General features: G+C 41.1%; 1 protein-coding gene across 5 annotated transcripts in view; it reads right to left on the minus strand.

Moving 5' to 3' along the window:
* Positions 1-25,996, minus strand: part of mtmr3 (myotubularin related protein 3) — an 80,926-nt gene that overhangs the window by 53,666 nt on the left and 1,264 nt on the right. For all 5 annotated transcript variants that reach the window (XM_078421712.1, XM_078421711.1, XM_078421710.1 and 2 more), the window contains exon 2: positions 7,281-7,356. The gene's annotated coding sequence lies outside the window, so the exon portion shown is untranslated. The remainder of the gene's footprint in view (positions 1-7,280; positions 7,357-25,996) is intronic.

Here is a 25,996-nt window from a genome sequence, read left to right on the forward strand (position 1 = left end):
TAACGGTGGGGGCGACGGGGAGGGTGGGAGGAGGAGAGAGTGGGGGTGGGAGGAGGCAGAGTGGGACTGGGGAGGGGGACAGCAAGGGTGGGGGTTGTTGGTGGGGGGAAGCGAGAGTGGGGGAAATGGGGGTGCTGGGGAAAGGGGGGTGGCGGAGAGTAACAGTTGGTCTGGGGGAGAGAGAATGGGGGGGTCTGAGAATGGGCACTGGGGAGGGGGACAACAGGGGTCGTGAAATTGTGTTTAGGATTTTTCTTCAGAGCCCCACTCATGCACTCCATTCCCCCCTTAATCCCCCTTAAAACTCCCCCAGACCTGTGCTGCATTAGCTTAAATTGGTTTCAGGGTTTTTTTTTAAGAGCCCCACTCACCCACTCCATCCACACCCCCTCAACTCCACCTATCATCCCACCCCCCACAACCCACCTCATCCCCCCTTATCCTCTTCTCACCCACTCCATCCCCCCAGCCCCCTTATCCCCCCCTCTCTTCCACCCTCCATTCACCCAATTCATCCTCCCTGATCCCCCTTTGAAACTCCCGCAAACCTCTACTGCATTGGTCTAACTCAGCCACTCCATCCCCCCGCGTCCCGGGTGGGGGCAGGGGAGGGGCAAGTGGGGGTGGCTAGGGGGGGGTGGAGTGGGTCAGTAGGGGGAGGGGGGGGGATAAGGTGGGTTGAGGGTGCTACAATACCCTACAATACAATATATGTTTAATTTTATCGACCATTTACATTTTTATTCCTGTGAGTAGTTGTCGTAGGGGCCCCAGTAAACTGCTTTGCCCGGGGCCCATAATGCTGTAAAGACGGCCTGACCCTATCTACTTGTGTTGCTATATTCAGGGAACTATGGACTTGGACCCCAAGATCTCTGTTGCTAATGGTTGCGGGGAATATAAAAACTGACTGTAAAAGTTTCTTTAGGTATGTAAAAAGGAAAAGATTAGTGAAGATGAATATAGGTCCCTTACAGTCAGAGACAGATGAATTTATAATGGGAAACAAGGAAATGGCAGAACAATTAAATGAGTACTTTGGTTCTGTCTTCACTGAGGAAGACACAAATAATCTCCCGGAAATACTAGGGGACTGAGGATCTAATGGGAGGGAGGAAATGAAGGGGATCCATATTAGTCAGAAAATGGTGTTGGGTAAACTGTTGGGACTGAAGGCAGATAAATCCCCAGGGTCTGATGATCTGCATCCCAGAGTACTCAAGGAGGTGGCCCTAGAAATCGTGGATGCATTGGTGGTTATTTCCCAATGTTCTCTCAACTCTGGATCAGTTCCTGTGGACTGGAGGGTAGCCAATGTAGCTCCACTTTTAAAAAAAGGAGGGAGAGAAAACAGGGAATGATAGACCAGTTAGCCGTACATAGGTAGTGGGGAAGATGCTGGAGTCAATTATTAAAGATTTTATAGCAGCGCATTTGGAAAGCAGTGACGGGATCGGTCAAAGTCATCATGGATTTATGAAGGGGAAATCATGCTTGGCTAATATTTTGGATTTTTTTGAGGGTGTAATAAGTAGAATGGATAAGGGAGAGCCAGTGGATGTGGTGTATCTGTACTTTCAAAAAGCCTTTGACAAGGTCCCACAAAATTAGAGCACATGGCATTGGGGGTAGGGTATTGACATGGATAGAGAACTGGTTGGCAGACAGGAAGCCAAGAGTAGAAATTAATAGGTCCTTTTCAGAATGGCAGGCAGTGACTAGTGGGGTGCCGCAAGGCTCGGTGCTGGGTCGCCAGTTATTTACAATATATATTAACGATTTAGATGAGGGAATTAAATGTAAAATCTCTAAGTTTGCGGAAGACACAAAACTGGGTGGCAGTATGAGCTGTGAGGAGGATGCTATGAGGCTGCAGGGTGACTTGGATAGGTTGGGTGAGTGGACAGAAGCATGGCAGATGCAGTATAATGTGGATAAATGTGAGGTTATCCACTTTGGTGACAAGAACAGGAAGGCAGATTATAATCTAAATGGTGTCCGATTAGGAGAAGGGGAGGTGCAATGAGACCTGGGTGTGCTTGTACATCAGTCATTGAAAGTAAGCATGAAGGTGCAGCAGGCAGTGAAGAAAGCTAATGGCATGTTGGTCATTGTGAGAGGATTTGAGTTTAGGAGCAAGGAGGTCCTACTGCAGTTGTACAGGGCCCTGGTGAGACTGCACCTGGAGTATTGTGTGCAATTTTGGTCTCCTAATTTGAGGAAGGATATTATTGCTGTTGAGGGAGTGCAGCGTAGGTTCACCAGGTTAATTCCCGGGATAGCGGGACTGACATATGATGAAAGAATGGATCGACTGACAATAGACAATAGACAATAGGTGCAGGAGTAGGCCATTCAGCCGTTCGAGCCAGCACCGCCATTCAATGCGATCATGGCTGATCACTCTCAATCAGTACCCCGTTCCTGCCTTCTCCCCATACCCCCTCACTCCGCTATCCTTAAGAGCTCAATCCAGCTCTCTCTTGAAAGCATCCAACGAACTGGCCTCCACTGCCTTCTGAGGCAGAGAATTCCACACCTTCACCACTCTCTGACTGAAAAAGTTCTTCCTCATCTCCGTTCTAAATGGCCTACCCCTTATTCTTAAACAGTGGCCTCTTGTTCTGGACTCCCCCAACATTGGGAACATGTTTCCTGCCTCTAATGTGTCCAATCCCCTAATTATCTTATATGTTTCAATAAGGTCCCCCCTCATCCTTCTAAATTCCAGTGTATACAAGCCTAATTGCTCCAGCCTTTCAACATACGACAGTCCCGCCATTCCGGGAATTAACCTAGTGAACCTACGCTGCACGCCCTCAATAGCAAGAATATCCTTCCTGGGCTTATATTTGCTGGAATTTAGAAGGATGAGAGGGGATCTTTTAGAAACATATAAAATTCTTAGAGGATTGGACAGGGTAGATGCAGAAAAAAAGGTCCCCGATGTTGGGGGAGTCCAGAACCAGGGATCACAGTTTAAAAATAAGAGGTAGAATTTAGGACTGAGATGAGGAAAAACTTTTTCAGCCAAAGAGTTGAAATCTGTGGAATTCTCTACCACAGAAGGTAGTAGAGGCCAATTACCTGGATGTATTCCAGAGTTAGATATAGCTTTTAGAGCTAACGGAATCAAGGGTTATGGGGAGAAAGCAGGAACAGGGTAGTGATTCTGGATGATCACCCATAATCACATTGAATGGCGGTGACGGCTCGAAGGGCCGAATGGCCTACTCCTGCATCTATTTTTATGTTTCCATGTTTCTGCCATTAACTATATACTTTCTCCTTACAATTGAACTTCTAAAGTGCAACACGCCACACTTGCCCAGATTAAACTTCACCTGCCATTTATCTGCACGTTTCTGTAATTGATCCGTATTCTGCTGTATTCTTTATTCATCTTCACTGTCTGCAATTCCATCAATTTCTGTGCCATCTGCAAACTTATTAACCAACCCATCTGCAACTTTTGCCGATCAATACTTTTGCCAGTGCTGTGGAATGGAACAGCATTCTCACACCAGCACTGTACACTAATCAGCCAAAACATTATAACCACCTGCCTAATATGCTGTTGGTCCTCCGTGTGCAGCCCCATACGCAGCAGGGTATGCACTGTGTATTGTGACACATTCCTCCTGTGACACCATTAAAATTTTCTGTGACTTGTGCTACAGTAGACCTTCTGTCGGTTCGGACCAGAGGGGATAGCCTTCGTTGCCCTCGCTCATTGATGAGCCTTGGGCGCCCAACACCCTGTCTGTTGCCGGTTTGTGGTTTGTCCCTCCTCGGACCACTGTCGGTAGATACTCACCACTGCTGACCGGGAGCACCCCACAAGCCTTGCCGTTTCAGAGATGCTCTGACCCAGTTGTCTGGCCATAACAATTTGGCCCTTGCCAAAGTCGCTCAGGTCTTTACTCCTGCCAATTTCTCCTGCATCCAACACATCAACTTCAAGACCTGACTTCAATTGCTGCCTAATATATCCCACCCCTTGACAGGTGCCATTGTAACAAGATAATCAAAGTTATTCACTTCGCCTGTCAATGGTCATAATGTTTTGACTGATCGATGTATAAAACAGAGTGATATCTGAAATGAGTCGGTTGCTTCATGAGGACAGGCTAGACAGTCTGGGCTTGCAACGTCTGGAGTTTGAAAGAGCAAGTAGAGATTTGATTAAAACATCGAAGATCCCAAAGGGTCTTTCTTGCCAGGGCAGCCATAGACAGGAATTTTCACCGTGTAGGAGATCTTTCTACATGGGTCGGCTTTTTAGTTTAGAGATACAGCACGGAAGCAGGCCCTTCCGCACACTGCTGGAGTAACTCAGCGGGTCATGCAGCATCTCAGGAGAGAAGGAATAGGTGACGTTTCGGGTCGAGACCCTTCTTGAAGAAGGGTCTCGACCCGAAACGTCAATCTGAAGGGTCTCGACCCGAAACGTCACCCATTCCTTCTCTCCCGAGATGCTGCATGACCCGCTGAGTTACTCCAGCATTGTGTATCTACCTTCGATTTTAACCACCATCTGCAGTTATTTTCCTATACCTTCCGCCTACCGAGTCCACGTCGACCAGCGATCACCACACATTAACACTATCCTACACATGCTAGGGACAATTTACACATACACCAAGCCAATTAACCTGCACACGTGTACGTCTTTGGAGTGTGGGAGGAAACCGAAGATCTCGGTGAAAACACACGCGGTCATGGGGAGAACGTGCAAACTCCTTACAGACAGCACTCGTAGTCGAGATAGAACCTGGGTTTCCGGTGCTGCAAGAGCTGTAAGGCAGCAACTCTACCTCTGCCTATTGAAGCAATGAAACATGAAGCAATTTTTGTTTTGTAAAAGTTGCACGTCTTTTGAATGCTTTTCCGTCACAGGGCGGGGTAAATGGAATCTTTGAATAATCTTAGCACAGACATGGATTCTTGATAAGCAAAAGGGTGAAAGTTTACTGAAGACAAGTAGGAAAATTGCGTTGAGATTACAATCTTAAAAGCCATGATCTTACTACAATGGCTCAACAAGCTTGAGGAATGGCGTGCCTGTCCCTGCTCCTAATTCATGTTCATAGTCAGAACACAAAAAATGACCGTTTGTCCCACCATATACTGCTGGCATCAAGGAATTATGCAACCTCAATCCATTTTTCAGCACTCAGCATTTCAAATGTCCATCTAAAATGCTTAAATGGTGTTTAGAGGTACAGCAAGGAAACAGGCCCTTCGGCCCACCGGGTCCGCACTGACCAGCGATCCCCGTACATTAACACTATCCTACACCCACTAGGGACAATTTTTTACATTTACCAAGCCAATTAACCTACGTACCTGTGCGTCTTTGGAGTGTGGGATGATACTGAAGACCCTGGAGAAAACCCACGCGGTCACGGGGAGAACATATAAACTCCGAACAGGCAGCATCCGTAGTCAGGATCGAACCCAGGTCTCTGGCGCAGCATTCACTGTAAGGCACCGTGCCGCCACCATGTAACAGCACTGCCTCCTCTACTTCTTCAGGCAGTGCATTCCAGATATGAACCTCCTTCAGGGTAACTAAGTTCTTCCTCAGATCCCTTCCAAAGCCTCTAGTTTTTTCTAAAAGTACATGAACTGGTATATCCCAGGTAACATCATATGAATAATTTACACACTCTCTCCTTTTGCACAGCAATCTAAACTGCATGCAAAACTCCAGGTCATAGAGTGATATAGTGTGAAACAGGCCCTTTGGACCAACTTGCCCATACCAACCAACATGTCCCAGCTACACCATACCCACCTGCCCGCGTTTGGTCTATATCCCTTCAAGCCTGTCCTACCCATGTCATATTGGGTCGGAACACTTCTTTAGATGGGGGGGAGGGGGGGGGGGTAGAGGAAGGATCTCGCATGGCTGGTCATGGAAAGAGTGGAGCGGCAGGACAACGCATGGCAGGTCAGAGGTAAACACAGTAGGCAGGTGGCTGGACAAAGGTCAAAGATGAACACACACACAATGTGAGACAAACAGATTATAAGGTTGTAAATTGTATAGGAGGATTGATGAGGTGCAAATTATTTAGGAATGTAGGTGGAGGGGAGGGAGATACAAGGTCAGCCAAGTCTCTGGGAATGTGAGGGCGGGGGCGGGGGCGGGGGTTTGTGGAGGATACCTAACGTTAGAGAATTCAATGTTCATACCACTGGGTTGTGAGCTACCCAAGCGGAATATGAGGTGCTGTTCCTCCAGTTTTTGTGTGGCCTCACTTTTACAATAGAGGAGGCTCAGGACAGAAAGGGAACGGGGAGGGGAGGTAAAATGGTTAGCAACTGGGAATTCCCGTAGGCCTTGGCAGATCGAGAGCAAGTGTTCAGCGAAATAAGATAATTTTTTTAAATGAACTCTTTGGCAACCTATCACATTAAACTGATTTCACACTGCTTGCTAAGTGGATAGCACAGTCATTATTTTAATTTAAATTTATTTGCAGAATTGCTTCTTGAAATTCCTGTCTCCAGAGGTAGTTAAATAGAATTACCATTTTCTTTAAAATACTCAAAATCTAGATTACATGTTAACTAGATTAAATATGTGTAGGAAGGAACTGCAGATGCTGGTTTAAACTAGCTACTCCAGCATTTTGTGTCTAACTAGATTAGCTATTTATAAATATTAAAGCTCAGCTTTGGAATTCTTTCCTAACTGTTTTATTTAGCAATGAAGGATTGTAGTACTTCTTTTAAATATGAGAGTTTGTCTTAAACTATGAAGGTGTAAGTAAATTCAGCTGCTCCTACACGAAATAACCACCAATGTTGAAGTAACATTGAGACTGATGTTTAAACAGAAAGTTAGTTGGTTATTCCTTTCGGGCTAATGTAAGCAATTATTATTTGAATAATAATGATTTTCAGTTTTTTGTCTTTTTCATGTTGATAATTTTTCAACCTAAAGCTAGATCAATTATATTCATAGAAACAGATACATGTACGGGTTTTATTGTTGTCTTTTTGTGTCCCAGTGATATTAACAAGCATATATTTGAGCCTATACAAGGTAATTCTGGAAGGCTACCACAACTTACTGAAATACAGGTGAAGAAATAAACTATTTGCTGTAATCATCTGCTTTGTATGCCTTTCAGTTCAGTAGAGCCACAATGTCATAGAAAGGTTTGGAAAATGTTATAGTGCAACATGACAATTAGAAACCAGAACAGAGAAATAGATTCTTAGTTTTTCATTTACACCAAAAAGGATGGAATTCAAAATTTACTCACCAAAATTAGTTAAAAGCTGATCAACGTTTTCCCTCAAAAAGAGATCTTTACGTCTTGGAACAGATCACATCGAAAACTGGAAAACATTTTTTACTTTTATCTTTAATAGTTTTAAGGCTATTGAGAAAACAATAGTTGTTCAATTTAAAACAGTAAACTCTAAATGCTAACACACAAAACTCAAAGTGAACTGGGTGATATTTAGTATGCAACATCAATTAAGCTTTTTATATACATAATTTGATGCCACAACAATTTGATATTACTATCTCAATTACCAACTCAAGAGCATATTGAACATTCAAACTATGAAAAATAAGGCCTGTACCTGTGCTCTGAGAAACTTTATGGCATCCTCTATTTTGCAATCCTAGCTGTCTATATTGCATCCATTTGATCCCCTCATTCTTTACATTTTTTGTCTAAAAATATAATATAGAGTGCCTTTGCAAATCAATATAAATGAAATCTGTTTCATTTTCTTGTTTCACTAATATTTCTTCAAAATATTCTATAAATCGGCATGTTCCTGCTTCATTTAGTTTGTATTTCTCCAAGTGCTTGGGAAAATATATGGAAATTAACCATTCTTACACCCAAAATAGCAGCTCAGAAAAATATGCCAACATCCCAACCAAAAAGCTTTGGCTCAAGAACTTAACGTTGGCTGATATTCAAGGCACGAGTGTAGACAAACATGCTGATATTGTAGAGTTTAGCTGCAGTTCAATTTCCTCTGCTGATATCCTTAAACGGAAAGGTCTGTATGTGATGAAAGGTAATATTTCAGTCAGTATTGCATCATAGTCATTGAGAGATACAGCAAAGAAAGAGGAATGTTCCTTCTCTCCAGAGATGCTGCCTGACTCACTGAGTTACTCCACTGAGTTACTCCAGCATTTTGTGTCTATCTTCGATTTAAACCAGCATCTGCAGTTCTTTCTTACACAACAAAGAAAGAGGCTCTTTGTTATACTAAGTCAGTTTTGATCATTAACCTGTGGTATTAGTGATACCACACTAATCATACTTTTTATTCTCACCACATCCTCATCAACTCATCCCCCAGATTCTACTGTACAACTGCCCATTAAGGACAATTTACTGTAGCTAATTAACCCATCAACCAACGTCTTTGGGACCTGAGAGGAAACTGGAGCACTAGGAGGAAATCAATATGATCACGGGAACAAATACAAGCTCCACTCAATCCGAGGTCAGGATTGAATGCAGGTCTCTGGTATTGTGAGGCACAAGCTCAACTCTCTGCACCCCTGTGCTGCAATATTAAATATATTTTGAAACGGTGAAGAACTTAATCAACGTGGAGAAAATGTTAACCTCATTTTCACTTTTGACACAAGTTACTGGCAGAATAGAAAGTACAAGAAAAAATGTACCACTTCAGTATCAAAAAAAGTACGTAAACTTCTCAAAGTATTATTTTTATTATTATATTCTATTGTAATACTCCATCTTTAATCAATTTGAAAATATCAATTCCTTTGACTATGCTCTAACAGCCAATACTGTTGAGATAACAAGAGTATAGATCACTCGGCCCTGCAATCAAATATGATAATTACTAACCTGATCCAGAGGTCATCGCCTCTTATGTGCAAGTTTCCCATAACCTTCATTTCCCTGATTTTATTTTTTAAATACCCCAATGACTTAGCATTCACAACCCTCTGGGTTCTAAAATTCCAGAGTTTCACTGCCCTCTGCAAAAAGTTCCGAGACACATCAGTTTTAAATGAACGTCGCTAACCTGTACTCCTGTTTGAGATTCTCTCACTTGCACAAACATGTCAATATCCACGTTGCATATTTCAGTAAGACCATGCCTCATTCTTTTAAATATTATAAAAGATTTAAATATTGTCAAAGATTATAGATTTAATTTCTTGAGCTGCTCATGGTAGAACGATACACTCAATCCAGAAAATTACCTCACCAGTACCATGTACAATTGTAGCAATACTTCCTTTTTTGGTAAAAGATGACAAACATTCTTGCATTAAAGACTAATGTGCCTAACACTTGCTGCACCTATCTGCAAATTGTGGCTTCACCCAGTTTTGGAACTCAATTGGACATGTCAAACAATAAAGATAGGCATTATATGGAAGAGGATTAAAATTTTAATTCAATGGTACTTTATTGTCATGTGTGCACTGCACAGTGAAATTTGTTTTGCATAGATCGCGCATGCACGAGTTGTCATGTTTTGGCACCATTTATAAAAAGTTCAATGTCCTGACCACCCGCTCGATGTACTGGCGCAGCTCCTGATCTAGCTAAGCCCAACGCTGCTGCAGGGCCTCCTCAGTCGCCCCTGATCGGATCGGCCCGTTAACTGACGTCCCTCTTCAGCTGACCTTGAAGGTGCTGGAGGCAATACTCCTGACCCTCTCCTCTCAGCCCACTCTTCACGTCCGTCATCCCGAGCGGTTCCCTCCTCATCAGCTCTCTGGTCTTCGGAGCCGAGCTCAGCCGCTTCCAGGTATCTCCTCTGCAGGCCGTGGCCCACTGGGTCTTTCTTCGCTGCAGCGAGCCAGGCCTGCCGTTGCCCATAGCCACAAGGGGCTCGGCGGCTTCCCTCTATTCAAGTCCTCCAGAGATGCTGACCTTCTCACTTTGATGTAGTTTATTTAGGAATTGTACCTTTCAATTAAAAATTTTTTTAAATCATATTTATAGTTTATATTTACGCTAAAGGTGACATACCAATTGCCAATTATTTTTAAACACTGTCTTTCCTTTCAATAAATAGAAAGAGCTTATTTAAAAAAAATTCTGAACCTCAGGAAATAAATCCTCAATCCTCATCCCTGATGCAACCAATGTAAAATATGCTGAAATAGCAACTTTAAAAAAATCCGTTTTCCTGGTCTTCGGTTCCGAGGAAACAGAAACTAGGATTCTGTTCCGCTTTACATCTTGATCCACTTACACTGCCACCTTAATGACCAAACTCTTGAACATTAAAGTAGTTGAAATAGTATTTTTCATTCTGATATAGTTTTTGTTTCCATTTCTGAAAGCTTACCAATTAACAATGGACATGCACTATATTTTCAATGCAAATATCTCCCATAAACAAAAATATTTTCTTAAAATTGTATTCCCAGATGACAAAATAAACAATCAATCTTTCATAGAATATGCGGGAGCTCAAGAATATTACTTATATCAAAAGTAAGAAAGATCAATCAGTTCGCAGAATGTTTATGCTTCACTCAAATCAACTACTGGCATCATCCATCAATGATAAATTTCCTTCTTGCTCACCAGCTTATCTAACCTCTGCTTAAATAATTGCTTCAAACACAATTGTGGCTCTAAATTCCAATTTTTCATCACTTGCTGCAGAGAAAGATTTTTTAATCAAAACCCTGTTAGATATTTTAGGAATTAATATTGAGAGCATCTAATTTTGCTGTTTCTCAGAGTGGAAAAATTCATTGTCTACACTGTCTAAACGTAAACATAAAAACGTAATTTATTTACATCTAATTAGCTTTGTCTTCAGGCTTCTCTTTTCTTTTTGAGGTGAGACCCAAACAGATTATTTCCTGATTAGTTCCAGAAACAGGCGATACTTTTCTAATAAATCTTTGTGTATACTCCTCCTTTGTACTTTCTGGTGATGGTTCCATACAGGTTTCACAAACCTCTTTACTATTTAAATCCATCCTGGTGCTTGTAATTGTTTGTCAAATTGCCTTGCTATCCTACATTACTGGTCTCAGTAATTTGTATATTTGGATTTGGCTACACCTGTCCTTCGACTTCATCTAGATTGAAATATTTCAAGTAATGTACAACTTTATGTTTCTTCCCTCTTTGCCATGCAGAAATTAAACACTAATTCATGGCCATTAATATCTTCTTATAATTTGGTGTGGTACTCCTACAAACTAGCTCTCCCCTCACATTACCACTTCCCACACTCCAAATTTAGTTGTGTCCACAAATTCATAAGATCAGCTGACGAGCATACTTTTGGAGAATGACAAATCAAATTCTACTTTGTTGCAGGGAATAAAATGAATTTTATCCACCTTTTCTCAATATATGAATTTCCAGAATTACTTAATTTGAATGTCTTGATTTTGACTTACAAAGGATCATACCTTGGAATCAGAAATGACACACAAGGGATTGACGCATTGACATCTGAAGGCTTGAATCAACACAATTTGTCTATTTCGACATTGACAAAATAAGTTTAACATTCACCTGATCCATCTCACTAAGTCCTAACAAAAATTCTGCCCCCAACAACAATAATTTAACTGGTCATTCACTGTTGTGCATAAAATGAGTTGTTTCTGATACATAAGTGGTAATGAATTTTGAAAGTTCAAGTCTTTATTTTGTTCTCGATTTCCATGGTGAGGATGAAATGTTCAAAGTAGCTAGTCGCATTACAAAGTTTTACATATCACATATATCCTACCAAATTCATAATCAAATAACATTTTTTTTTTTAAACTGCATTAAGTAAAATTGGCCATTATTTAAGTATTTCAAAAGTCATGAATGATTCTTGTTCAAAAATGTATGTGGAGGTGCACTAATTTTTTCTCGCTATCATTGGCTACCAGGAAGTTGGGAGGTTTGTTTAAAATTTGGGTCTGCTAACTATTTATTGTAAAAAATATAATTAGGACAAGGAATATGATCTTTACCATGGAAAAAGCTGCAGACTTTTTATTTCCCCATCGTTACTTATCCAAAGAAATATTATATTTTAATCAACATTAAAGGATTATAATGCAAATAGAAAGACATTTAAAATATTATAAAAGCCCAATTTAATAAACACCAGCAAATATTTGTGATAAATCTGTCCTAACATTCGCAAAAAAATAATGATAGATCTCCATCAAATGTAAGTAACATTTTTCTTGCAGTTTAGAACTCTACATTAATGGAAGGATCACACCAAAATTATAAGTAATTACAAAATACAAGTAAACATTATAAATATTCTGGTTGTGCATATATCCTCCTGCCCACATTGGAAGAGTAATTTATTTACATCTAAATAGAGATCAGTTCCAAAACAAGAATGCAACAGAAATTACTTAAACTGGAAACCAAAATAAACCATCTTACCAAAAAAAGCAGGAATGTAAAAAAAAATTTAATATCACAATCACAATTAACAGTCAATTTTGAAAATATTTTAAAACTGACTGTATTAAATTTGGAGCCCTCCGGTAGAAGCCTTTTGTACATTTCTCTCCCAATCTCATTCTAATTTGTGGCAATCTTAGAACATGGGACATATTTCCCTTCAAAGTACCTGTAACAACACAGGCTGCATTGTTGTTAAAGGCACTATAGCATTTCTATATAATTTATTTTAATCTGCAAATATTTGTTCTTTTTAAAAAATTTCTGTGTGGTAATAGGAGTATTTTATTACAGATATCATCAATATCGGTAAGAGCTCAAGTGATAGTGAGGTAGTGTTGTTAGTCAAGGAGAGTACCATCTTGATGGTCAGTAATGATGGAGGAGCAGCAAATCAAATCAATATAGTTTAGCTGTAAATAAGAAATAGCAGGAATAAATTATACAGGCAGGAGCTGTTTTTTGATCCCAAAGTGTTGTCTTACTAATGGACAAAACATTAATGGGAAAATATCGAAGACATGTAGGAAGGGAACTGTAATTATTATGGGTGATTCTGATCTACATATTAATTGGACTCATAGAAACATAGAAAATAGGTGCACGAGTACGCCATTCGGCCCTTCGAGTAAGCACCGCCATTCAATATGATCATGGCTGATCATCCAAGATCAGATGTTCCGGCTTTTTCCCCATATCCCTTGATTCCTTTAGCCCTCAGAGCTAAATCTAACTCCCTCTTGAAAATATCCAGTGAATTGGCCTCCACTGCCTACTGTGGCAGAGAATTCCACAAATTCACAACTCTCTGGCTGAAAAAGCTTTTCCTAAACTCAGCCCTAAATAGCCTACCACTTATTCTTAAACTGTGACCCCCCTGGTTCTGGACTCCTCCAACGTCAGGAACATTTTACCTGTGTCTACCCTGTCCAATCCTCTAAGAATTTTAGCTGTTTCAATAAGATCCCCTCTCCTGCTAAATTCCAGCGAATACAAGTCCAGTCGACCTATTCTTTGATCATATATCAGTCCCGCCATCCCGGGAATTAACCTGGTGAACCTACGCTACACTCCCTCAATAGCAATAATGCCCTTCCTCAAAATTGCACATATTACTCCAGGTGTGGTCTCACCAGGGCCCTGTACAACTGCAGTAGGTCCTCCTTGCTCCTTACTCAAATCCTCTCGCAATGAAGGCTAACATGCCATTGGCTTTTTTCACTGCCTGCTGCACCTGCAGGCTTACTTTTAGTGACTGATGTACAGGCGAACTCAAGTCTCTTTGCATCTCCCCTTCTAATCTGACACCATTCAGATAATCTGCCTTCCTGATGTTGCCACCAAAGTGGATAACCTCACATTTATCTACATTATACTGCATCTGCCATGCTTCTGTCCACTCACCCAACCTATACAAGTCACCCTGCAGCCTCATAGCATCCTTCTCACAGCTCACACTGCCACCCAGCTTTGTCATCTGCAAACTTAGAGATCGTCTAAATCATTAATATATATTGTAAACAACTGGGATTCCAACACCGAGCCTTGCGACGCCACACTAGGCACTGCCTGCCATTCTGAAAAGGACCCGTTAATTCCTACTCTTTGCTTCCTGTCTGCCAACCAGTTTTCTATCCATGTCAATACCCTAACCCCAATACCATTGGTCGGTATTGTGCTCTATTTTGCACACTAATCTCTTGTGTGGGACCTTGTCAAAGGCTTTTGGAAAGTCCAGATACACCACATCCACTGGCTCTCCCTTATCCATTCTACTTGTTACATCCTCAAAAAAATCCAAAAGATTAGTCAAGCATGATTTCCCCTTCATATAACCATTCTGATTTTGACCGATCCAGTCACTGCTTTCCAAATGCGCTGCTATAAAATCTTTAATAATCTACTCTAACATTTTCCCCACTACCGATGTAAGGCTAACTGGTCTATAATTCCCCGTTTTCTCTCTCACTCCTTTCTTAAAAAGTGGGGTTACATTGGCTATCCTCCAGTCCACAAGAACTGATCCAGAGTTGCGAGAACATTGGAAAATGATCACCAATGCATTCACGATTTCCAGGGCCACCTCCTTGAGTACTCCGGAATGCAGACCATCAGGCCCTGGGGATTTATCTACCTTCAGTCCCAACAGTTTTCCAAACACCATTTTCTGACTAATATGGATTCCCTTCAGTTCCTCCCTCCCACTAGATCCTCGGTCCCCTAGTATTTCCGGGAGATTGGTTCTGTCTTCACTGAGGAAGACACAAACAAACGACTTGTTTAACTGCTCTGCCATTTCCTTGTTTCCCATTATAAATTCACCTGTCTCTGACTGCAAGGAACCTACATTTGTTTTCACTAATCTTTTCCTTTTTATATACCTATAGAATCTTTTACTGTCAGTTTTTATATTCCCCGCAAGCTTGCTTGCATGCTCTTTTTCCCCCTCTTAATTAACCCTTTTGCACTCCTCTGTTGAGTTCTAAATTTCTCCCAGTCCTCTGGTTTGCCGCTTCTTCTGGCCAATTTATGTGCCTCTTCCTTGGCTTTAACACTATCGTCAGCCATGGTTGAGCCGCGTTCCCAGTTTTATTTTTTCGCCAGACAGTGATGAACAATTTCTGGAGTTCATCCATGCAGTCTTTTAAATCTTCGCCATTGTATCTCCACAGTCAACCCTTTAAGAGTGTTGGTTGGGGTTGTGTAATTTGCTTATTTTACTGCTTTTATTGTTGGACTGTGGGTGACTAAATTTCGATTTCGATATAAAGATATCCTGAATCCTTAAGTATAATTTGCCAGTCTATTTTAGTCAATTCCCATCTCATACCTTCAAAGTCTCCTTTATTCAAGTTCAGGACCCTAGTCTCTGAATTAACCGTGTCACTCTCCATCCTAATGAAGAATTCCACCATATTGTGGTCACTGTTGCTCAAGGGGCCTTGCACAACAAGATTGCAAACTAATCCTTCCTCATTACACAATATCCAGTCTAGGATGGCCTGCCTTCTAGTTGGACTCATTATCTATGTAAATTAGATGAGCTTCGAAAACTCGATATTCATCAACATCTAAGATATTGCAACCCATTTGATTGCCCATCGTTAACATTTATAGCGTCCTCCAATGGCGCACAACAGCTGAAGTATGTACCACCTACAAAATATACTGCACTTACTCATCTAGGTTATTCCAACGCACATTTCAAAACCCCAAATCTGCCACAAAAAAAAGGATTAGGGCAACAGGTACTCTCTCACCTGCAGGTTCCTCTCCAAGTTGAACAACATTTTAACTTGGAATTATACACCCAGCTATTCTTTAAGGCTAATTCCTGGAATTCCCTCTCAACAACACTTTGCATGCACCTTCAACAGAGGTCTTTAACAACTCACAAGCCCAAAGGAAATTAGAGATATATAAACATATATATTTCAATTCGGACCATGCAACTTCCCTTCTTGTGCCATATCAATTAATACTGTTAATCATTCTCGTTTCCTCTCAAATGTATTCTCATTATCCCTCTCTGACACTGGCATTCTGGTTAAGCAAAGCCTCAAAATTCCAGTCCTATTTTCAAATTCCTCCACATTAGAGTTAAAATCAAGTATTTTTCCCTATCTCCCTAAATTCGGCAATAATGTTTAGTTTAGAGATACAGCGTGGAAATCACCCGTACACTAGTTCCATCCTATAAACTAGGCCAATTGCCCTGCACTTCTTTGGGATGTGCAAGGAAACGGGAGCCCCTGGAGACAATAGGAATGCTGTTGGAGGACAATACCCACACGGTCACAGGCAGAACATACAAACTCCGTACAGACAGCACCCATTGTCAGGATTGAACCTGGATCTCTGGCACTATAAGGCAGCTACACTACTGCTGTGCCAATGTGCCACCTTAGATTCATACATTCCTTCAATTCTGTTCCCTTGATCACTCCTAATTTTTTATTGATCCATCAGTAGCTGATATACTTCAAATGTCAATACCCGAATCTCTCATTCCTGGGGAAATATAAGGTTGAAGGTTGTGGAAGGAAGATCACCAGGGGTGATGAGATCAGTAACGCTCTGGGTGATGAAGGCCTGGTATTTGGCTGTGGGGTCACGGAGATGGGTTTGGTGTGAGGAGGTGTCCGAGAGTTGGTGCCTGGTGTCAGTATGGTATAGGTCAGATGCCAGACCGCAATAGCACGTCCCTTGTCGATGAGATTATAAACAATGTTGGAACTGTTGCTGCATGAGCAGAAAGGCTGTGTGTTCAGAAGGGTTGAGATAGGAGTGGGTAAGTGGAGTGGAGAAGTCATGACAGTTGATGTCATACACGTAGTTAGAAATTAAAAAACAGAGAGAGTAGAAGGCCAGTAGGGGAAGTCCACAAGGAGGAGGAATGTTGAAGGCAGGAGAAGGGTTTATAAACTGTAAGTAATATTGCCTGGAATTCATGATGCAAGTATTAAATCTCAGACTCCTTTCCAATGATCAATAGCATTAATGTGGCAAAAATCAAGAACTACAAGGATCAAATCAAGAATGGGCTAGAGAATTTACTGATTGCTCCCGATAACACTCCAAAGGCTCAAGCCCATATTAGCTAGAGGTGTCCAACTGTTTGATTAGTGCCACTCTTCACTAAAATATTGGAAATGCTTGCATGTAAAATTCATAAATGCTTTACTAGCACGTGCCACACTGTTTATAGGCTAATATTTGCTCGGGTGAATCTACATTGGCTGTAGTTACATATTGGCCAGAAGATTCACGGCAGAACCTATCTGCACTGAAATTTCCATCAATGAGGGCAAGAGGAATGCCTCCATCAATGAGGGCAAGAGGAATATCCTCCAAGAAATATATCAGCCTGAACCTGTATCTCTATTCATTCTTTGTCCTGAGTATTGTCCCATTGATATCTCAAATATTACTGTGGCAATGTCATAAATTGAATGATGGGAGCTATTTAAAATAAAGGCCATAAACATTTTCTCAGAGCATCAATGGATATGGTAACAAATGCAGCAATACAATCACATATATATTGGGGATACTTTACAAAATAAATGGGCCTCCAGCATCTAGTTCAAGAAGATACAAATCTAAGTCAGACACAAAAAGCTGGAGTAACTCAGCAGGTCAGGCACCACATCTAGAGAAAAGGATAGGCGACATTTCGGGTCGAGACCCTTTTTCAGACTGAGTCTTGGAAAAGGGGAACAAGAGATACATGGTGCTTAGAACAAATGAATGGAAGATATGCAGAAAGCAATGGTAATCAAAGATATGTGGAGTCCACAATGGTCTATTGTTGGCTGTGGGATAGGTGAAATGAGTTAAGACAGTGGAACTCAACAGAACAACAGTAAAACTAGTATGACGACTAGGGTGGGAGAGGAATGGAGAGAGAGGGGATGCAAGGATTACTTGAAGTTAGATAAATCAATTTTCATACCGCTGGATTGTAAGCTGTCCAAGCGAAATATGAGGTATTGTTCCTCCATTTACGTTCTCTGACCATGGAGGAGGTCCAGGACAGAGAGGTCAGTATGGGATTGGGAGTTAAAGTGTTTGGCAACCTCGTAGGCTGAGGCGGAAGGAGCGAAGATGTTCAGCAAAACAACTGTCAAGTCTGCGCTTGGTCTCGACGATATATAAGAGTGCGTCAGTCCTTTCGGGCGACGCAGAGGTTCACTTGCACCTCCTCCATCCTCATCTAATGTACCTGCAGTTCCAGGTGTGGACTCTTCCCATACACCAGTATGAATATTGATTTCTCTAACTTCAAGTAATCCTTGCATCCCCTCTCTTTTCGTCCATCCCCCACCCTAGTCACTGTACCAGTTTTACTGTTGTCCTGTTAAATTCCACTGTCTATTAACGTTATCACCTCTCCCACAGCCTGAAGAAGGGTCTCGACCCGAAATGTCGCCCATTCCTTCTCTCCTGAGATGCTGCCTGACCTGCTGAGTTACTCCAGCATTTTGTGAATAAATACCTTCGATTTGTACCAGCATCTGCAGTTATTTTCTTACACCTCTCCCACAGCCAACCATGGACCATTATAGGCTTCACATATCCTGGATTATCGTTGTTTTCTGCATATCTTCCATTCATTTGTCCTAAATACCGTTTATATCCCTTGTTCTCCTTTCCCCTGACTCTCAGTCTGAAGAACTGTCTCGACCTGAAATGTCACCTATTCCTTCTCTCCAGAGATGCTGCCTGACCCATTGAGTTACTCCAGATTTTTGTATTTGCCTTCGGTTTAAACCAGCATCTAAAGTTCCTCCCGACACATGATATAAATCTATTTGTTTTCACTATGTTTTATGTGTAAAATGTTTGGTATTAAAAGAAAATCATTTAACGACAGGCAACAAATGAAAGCAATAAGTCATAGTTCCATATCCCACCTTCCTCCATCTTTGGTTTAGATTTGACAATTGTGGTAATACTACCAGCAGGAGAAAAGTGAAAAGTATATACTGTCAGAACTAAGTGTTTTATCTAATGATTATACCCATTGTAGAAATAAATACTTCATCAATGAACATCCAATTTGCATGAGTGACAATGCTTGAGAAGGATTTAAAAACATTCAAAACAGAATCATTAACAAGCATCAGCTGAGCAGCAATTTCCCAACAAGCCACAAGAACCAAATAATCGGAAATATTTCTCACAGGCATTTTTCCTCAATATGACATAAAAGCAGTGCTGAACATAACAGATGAAAGGCAAAATTAACCAATTACATTTTAGACTTTGCTCCAAAATGTAATCTAATGTCATCCTCAAATTAATAGTTTTATGTTGTTTTAAAAATGTAAATTTTCCAGCTGTTACAGCAATAAAATTGATCTGAGATTGGTTTCTCAACTGCGATACATGTTGGAATAATTTGATGCTGAGGATCTGCATCTGACAAAATTGGATCGAATCTACCAAACTATATTTTATTTAGCTCCTAATTGACATTAAGGGAAAAAAGGCACAATTGAGCTAGAGTTCAAAATTAAAGGTGAATGGACAATTTACTAATCCTCCATACAACTACACAATGGTCTTCATTCTATTGCCTGCTGACATTACCCTGGGTGCCAGTGCTAATTTGACTTCATTATTTTCCATTAATTGACAGCTATTTTCTCACACAATCAAGGATTCTGTTCATTCCAAATAAATAACAAAACATGGGCTAAAAAACAAAGTTGTCATTGTTTATCACTGCACTCACACGGGCTCTCACACGGGCTCTCCTGAGGTAACGTTCCAGCCATTTACGCTTAACAATCAGTCTCAGCAAGCTAATTAATTAAGAAAAACACTATCATTAAATTTTAATGCTTCCAATCAGAGTTCACACAAAACTTTTTAGAGCATTCACCAGAAAATAACTGGGAGCAGAAACCCAAAGTCAATTTCTTCCTCTTCCTTGAATCCAGTCTTAGGTTGCACTAAACTAACTGATCTCAGAGCAAATGAGAATAGTTAACCAAGCACAAATTGGTATTGGTAGTGGTGTTTGTTTATTGTTGTCATATGTATCGAGATACAGTGAAAAGCTTTGTTTGTGTGCTATCCAGTCCAATCGTACTATACACGAGTACAATACACAAGCACAATTGGTAATGCAAACAGTAAAATACCAAAGTGTAGAATCTAGTATTGCAGCAATATAGCATTAGATTTACAGAGAAAGTGCAGTTAAAAAAAATACAAAGCTCCCCAATGAGGTAGGTTGGAAGATTGGAACTACAAACTAGCATATGGGAGGATTGTTCAGTAGTCTGTTAACAATGGGGAAGAAGCTGTTCCTGAAAAAAGACACAAAATGCTGGAATAACTCAGCGGGTCAGACAGCATCTCTGGAGAAAAGGAATAGGTGACGTTTCGTGTCGGAACCCTTCTTCAGACTGAAAAATAGACGAGGGGGCTTGGGGGAAGACTGGAGGCGAGAAAAGGCCAGAACAATTCAGGGCCGGCAACGGATGACCTCAGGAAGGGTGGAGTTCATAATGATCCATTGTTGGCTGGGGAAGATGTGCTAACACGAGAGATCTAAGGATGCCAAACAGTGTAACTAGTAGGAAGAGTAGGGTAGGGGGGTGGGGAGGAAGAGATGGGAGGGGAGGGAATGCAAGTTATTTGAAATTACAAAAATTAACATTTATACTACTGGGTTGTAAGCTGCCCAAGTAAAATATGAGGTGCTGTTCCCCAATCTGCGTGTGGCCTTACTCTGATAGTGGAGGAGGCCCATGACTGAAAAGTCAGTATGGGAATGGAAATTAAAATGTTTGACAACCGGAAGATCGTGTAGGCCAAGGTGGACTGAGCATTCCTGAAGATAGACACAAAATGTTGGAGTAACTCAGCGGGACAAGCAGCAACTTTGGAGAGAAGGAATAGGTGACGTTTCGGGTCGAGATCCCTCTTCAGACCCGAAACGTCACCCATTCCTTCTCTCCAGAGATGCTGCCTGTCCCGCTGAGTTACTCCCACATTTTGTGACTACCTTCGATTTAAACTAGCATCTGCAGTTCTTTCCTACACATCCTGAGTATGCCTGAATACTTTGAAGCTTTTGTATCGTCTGCTTGAGGGAAAGGGACGAAGAGGGAATGACCAAATTAAAATGGTCCTTGATTATGTTGACTGTTCCCCCGAGGCAATGTGGTTGAGGTTGATTGGGCCAGGGGCGGGGTGGCTAGTTTGTGAGATGGACTGAGTTATATCCACAACTCTCTGTAATTTCTTTCAGTCTTGGGCAATCAAGCCGTGTTTCCCAAGTGACAAGAAGGCATCCATGTTAAACTGCATGAGAATTCCAAAAGGACCTGTTGGTTTTGATGGCTAGTAATCCATGCACCCAACTATGCCAAGTGTAAAATTTGTGAGTAATTTGACAGATTTAGAATGCTTCTGCCAAAGTTTGGCATTCAGAATTTGGCATCTACAAGTTTGAGACTTTGTTTTTGACGACGCACACTCATTATTTGTGTATATTATTCCATTTTTAGGGGCAAGCAGAGAATGTCATATAGTTACCATTAAGATCTCTACATTTACTCTTTTGTAATGAAGAAAATATGTGTATTTTTATTTGTCTTGATAACTTTTAGTCACTCCATTTTTTTCTTAAAGAAACAGAATAATGGTTGTTTGCCCCTTGGACTTTGCCCCTTGATGAGCTTCAACTGTAAATGCTAGTTGCAACCATGTGGGAACATGTCCTTGTCTGATCCTTTGCACATTTTGTACATGCAAGTGTATTTTCAGTATCAGGTAGTGAAGTAGATATTTCTACACAATGTTCTGAATTGTTTTGTGCATACATTGCTGCTAATTCGAAGGGCCGAATGGCCTCCTCCTGCGCCTATTGTCTAATTGAGATCAAAATTGGCAAGGTCAGTTCTGTAAAACTCCTCACTGCATTGATGAGCTACTTGCTGTATTAGTTAGTTAAACCATCAGTATAATCCTGCAACCTGTTAGATAAATATTCTTGAGATGCTGCCTGACCTGCTGAGTTGCTCCAGCATTTTGTGAATAAATCGATTTGTACCAGCATCTGCAGTTATTTCCTTATACTAGATAAATATTCTTGATCTTTATTGAGTTCTAATCATTGAAGAGTCTTGAGTTTTTAAATTGTCAAACTTGGTGCTTTGGTGGCCTTATCCCTCCATGTCCATCCAACCTCTTCAAGTCAATAGTTCTCTTAGAGTGTTGCCCTTTTTACTAGCAAATTCACTATCCTCTTGCGGTCAGCAAATTGCCGCCTTCTACATATTGAAAGCTTTGAAATTCTACTAAAACCTTCCATCTCTCTCTCCTTTGCTATCCTCTTTGGATTGATTTTACCAAAGCTTATTTTGTCTTGGGATATTTCCTGTATTAAATGGCACAATAATCAAGAATCAAGAATGTTTTTATTGTCATATGTACCGAAACAGAAAAATTACATTTTTATTTGCAGCAGCACAACAAATTTGTAAACACAGGAGTCAACAGATAATATAATAAACAAACAAAAAAGAGGCGTTCATAAATAAAAAACAATATAGTGCAAAAAACAAAGCCCAAAGTCCCCAGTGCAACAAAGGTAGTTTGTAGTTTAGACACAAAATGCTGGAGTAACTTTGTGGGACAGTAACACTGAGTTACTCCAGCATTTTGTGTCTTTCTCCAGTTTAAACCAGCATTTGCAGTTCTTTCCTACACGAGTTTATAGTTTAGTTGGAGTTCATCATGTTCAATAGCCTGATGGTTATTGGGAAGAAGTTGATCCTGAAACTGGATGTTACAGTTTTCAGAACTCCTATACCTTCTTCCAGATGGCAGGAGTGAAATGAGAGCATGGCCAGGGTGATGTGGGTCCTTGATGATGCTGTCTGCCTTTTTGAGACAATGCCTCGTACAGATCCCTTTGATGGTTGGAAGTCAGTACCCATGATGTATCGGGCAATGTTCACCACTTTTGTAATCCCCTTCGTTCCTGGGTGTTTGAGTTGCCAAACCAGGCCATGATGCAACCAGTCAACATGTACTCTACCATACACCTGTAAAAGTTCAAGAGAGCATTCGTCAATATACAGAATCTCCTCAATCTTCTAAGGAAGTAGAACTATTGGTGGGCTTTCTTTTATAATTGCATCAATGTGCTGGGTCCAGGACAAATCTTCAGAGATGTACATGACCCAAAACTTGAAATGGTTGATTCTGCCACCACCGTCCCATTGAAGAAGACAGGTTTGCCTTTCTTTTCTAAAGTCAACAATCAGATCCATAGTTTTACTGATGTTGAAAGCAAGGTTGCTGTTCTGGCACCATTCAATCAGACAATCAATCTCCCCCCCTATAGTCTTACTCATCGTCAAATGTAACCTCGCCAACAAAGGTGGTGTTGTCAGCAAATTTAAAGAAAAGAGTTGCAACTGTGTAAGGCTACACAGTCAAGGTATAGAGTAGCGCAGGGAGCACACAGCTTTTTGACACCCGTGCTAATGGTTAGATAGGAGGAAGTGTTGTTGTTAATTTGTACCGATTTTGTTGATAAAAGAAGTTGAGATCCAATTGCAAATGGTTGAGCAAAGAATCATTTCCCAGCGCTTGATAACAGGTTTGGAGAGTATGATGGTGTTGAGCACTGAGCAGTAGTCCATGAACAACAGCCTTACAGTTTTTATTGTCCAAGCGGTCCAGTGCAGAGTGGCGATCCAGCGAGATCGCATCCCCCAACTATTGTGGCAGTAGGCAAATTGTAGTGGGCCCAGGTTCTTGCTGAGGTTGATATGCATCATAACCAACCTCAAAGCACTGCATCACCACGGATGTTAGTGCCACTGGTCGGTAGTCATTGAGGCATGTCACCTCACTCTTCTAGAACATCGGTATTATTGATGGCCTTTTAAAGCAGGTGGGAACCTCAGAAATGAGAGGTTGAAGATGTCTGCAAAAACTCCAGCCAGTTGGTCCTTGCACGCTTTGAAATCTCAATCAGGTAAACCATCAGGTCTAGGTTTCACATTCCTGAAGGATCTTCTGACGTCGGACTCGGTGACGGAGATTGCAATAGCATTGGTGGCTGTGGGGGCCGGAGAAAGCACATCAGTGTTCTTCCTATCGAAGCATGCATAGAACACATTGAACTCATCCAGGAGTGCTAATATCGTCACACCTTACATATGAGCAGCAAACCCTGCATATTTTAATTTCTGTGTATCTGGTAGGCAAATACAAACAGAGCTTCCTTTTTTCAATAGTTTCTGATCTCTTACTGAATCAAGGCCATCATTAAAAAAAAATGAATATAGCCGCCCCGAGTCGCGGGGCTTGGGTCGGCCCACTGCGGACCTTTCGCCGTCTGGCGCGGCCTGAAATGGGTTGCGGGATTTTTCTCTGCCCGGCGGGTGCTTCGATGTCGAGGGCCGCGGCCACCCTGGCGTGCGGCGGCGGCGTCTTCGCCCGCCCCGGGTCGCGGGGCTTGGGTCGGCCCGCTGCAGACCTTTCGCCGTCCGGCACGGCCTGGGGCGTGGCAACTTCAACAGCCTGACCGCGGATGAAGACGGCAGGGGAAGAGAAAATACATTCTGGCCTTCCATCACAGTGGGGAGGTGTGGAGGAGACTCACTGTGATGGATGTTTCTTTTGTTTGTTTTGTGTTGGTTTGTGATTGTGTGTTATTGTTTATTTTTATTGCTCTTATTGTTGGACTGTGGGTAATGGAATTTCGTCCAAAATACTTTTTTTGGATGACAATAAAGGTTATTCTGATTCTGACATTGTGACTTACTGTATTGTTATCTTTGCAACAGCTTCTTGCAGCATTTGAAAAAGGTCAACTAGTGCACTCACAATCTCCATCTGTGCATACATGGGCCTGAGATATTTTCAGTGAAGCTCCATCTAGATGGCACTCGCCATCTCCCTGGCCCTACCCTCGTTACTGTAACACTTAGATAACAAGGACAGCTCTACCATACTTCTATTTATTGACTATAGCTATGCCTTCAACATCAAAAACCCAATAAAACTAATCTCCAAACTCCTGGACCATAACGCGCTTATGACTGTGCGGCCAAATTCTACTCTAACCACATTTATAAGTTTACAGATGACACCAATGTAATGAACCAGATCTCAAACAATGATGAGTGGAGTAAAGGAAGCAGATGGAAAGTTTAGTGACATGGCGTCAAGAGAACAATCTCTCCTTAAATGTCAGCAAGATGAAGGAGCTATTTATTGATTGTAGGAAGCCAGGTATTTTCCTACAGAGCTATATTTGCAGTCAGTTTACATTGGCTAAACAAAAATGACTATGAGAAAATCATTACGAATAATTGCACAGATCTAACCTTAGAAATGATATTAAGAACAAGTTACAAGAATAAAATACGATCAAGTATCAAAAGTTAAATTCTCTACCTTAAAATGAACATATCCTTAGTTTCAATTACGCCATTTGGAGTCAAGTGTGGTTCCAAACATTTCCAAAGCTTTGTACTCAAAAATTATTTGTTTTAATATTGTTGTGATACACCAGACACCACTGTGGTACATCACCAGCAATTCCATTATTATAGAGGTTTTTTTAAATATAAATTAGTTACACCCTAAGATGTAGATTTACAAAATATAATCTTCACCCAGATTTGTATAAGTACTTGTTTTCCCTCTGGAAAATATGAATTCATATATCACATCCAGGAATTGCCCTCAAATCTAAGTTTGTGTTAGCTAGAATGGCTTTATCTACAGTTTTGAAGTTACTACATATACCTTGATTCTGATTTCTTACTCACAAGTGGCAATGAAGTCACGTGTTGATTCAAAGACAATGTATTCATTCTTTGAGTAAATATTCCCATCTAACTTTCAGCTCATTCTCCAACCAAAAAGTGATAATTCTATTTTAAAGTGCTTACTTATTTATACTCAGCCATGGATTGCTGTTACTCTAATATGACAAAACGCACAATAAACAAACGCCAGTGTGTTGAAAGGCAGGCAACAAAGCTCTCCTGGGGATTTTTTATGTGATATAAACCACAAAAGCA

Source organism: Rhinoraja longicauda, chromosome 25 (genome assembly GCF_053455715.1).
Source record: "Rhinoraja longicauda isolate Sanriku21f chromosome 25, sRhiLon1.1, whole genome shotgun sequence".
Taxonomy (NCBI): domain Eukaryota; kingdom Metazoa; phylum Chordata; class Chondrichthyes; order Rajiformes; family Arhynchobatidae; genus Rhinoraja; species Rhinoraja longicauda.